The sequence below is a fragment of the Rhipicephalus sanguineus genome, chromosome 6 (genome assembly GCF_013339695.2).
Source record: "Rhipicephalus sanguineus isolate Rsan-2018 chromosome 6, BIME_Rsan_1.4, whole genome shotgun sequence".
NCBI classification, from domain to species: domain Eukaryota; kingdom Metazoa; phylum Arthropoda; class Arachnida; order Ixodida; family Ixodidae; genus Rhipicephalus; species Rhipicephalus sanguineus.
This window is the reverse complement of record NC_051181.1, coordinates 177,638,395-177,639,155: the sequence shown is the minus strand read 5'-3', so window position 1 is coordinate 177,639,155 and position 761 is coordinate 177,638,395.

The following is a 761-nucleotide window of genomic DNA, read 5'->3' as shown; positions in this document are numbered from 1 at the left end:
CCCTCCCTCCTGCGCGCCAGATGCTCGGAGTCCTCGAGCTGTCCTCGAGCTCGGAGTCCTCGTTGTACTCGCACTCCATTCGGGAGCGCGTCTGAGCCTTCGGGTTGTGGAAAACTGAAGCTAGGAAGTTGGGGACACGAAAACAGACAGTTTAATACTTATTTACATTCCGATAGTGAAAGAGCAAAAGAAAAGCTTAAGGAGCCTAGCGACGAGCGACTGGAGGATGGGCTTCTTTTCCAGGGCCCAGAGCATCTTTTCTCACAAAGCACCGTCGTTATCACTGGTGTAGCCAGGGGAGGTTAGGGGTTTGACCTTCCCAACTCCCGAAATATTTCAATTTTCATGGGTAAAGCATAAATGACCCCCCCCCCCATTCCCTCAAAAAAAAAAAAATGACAGCATATCCAGGGTGAATGATGAAGAGCTTGGGCGAAGCTCTGAAGCAGTCATGGTACACCGTGAAAACGTTCAGTGTTTCGCCCAGCAGTAATCAAAGCGATACGCCGCTTTGATACTGCACACATCTAGCGTGCAGGTGCCGCTGCTTTTTTTTCTTTCTCTTTTCTTTTTTTTCTTTTTTTGCACACATATTGCACACATCTCTATGGGACAGAAGCCATCCATTGAATGATACAGGAGACGCGACGGCGGGGGAACGCCGGATGGAGCGACGACCGACCAGGTGATGCTATAAGGAACTTCGCCTAATATTCCGGCTACGCCCCTGGTCGTTATCACAGCTCTATTCGATTGGCCCT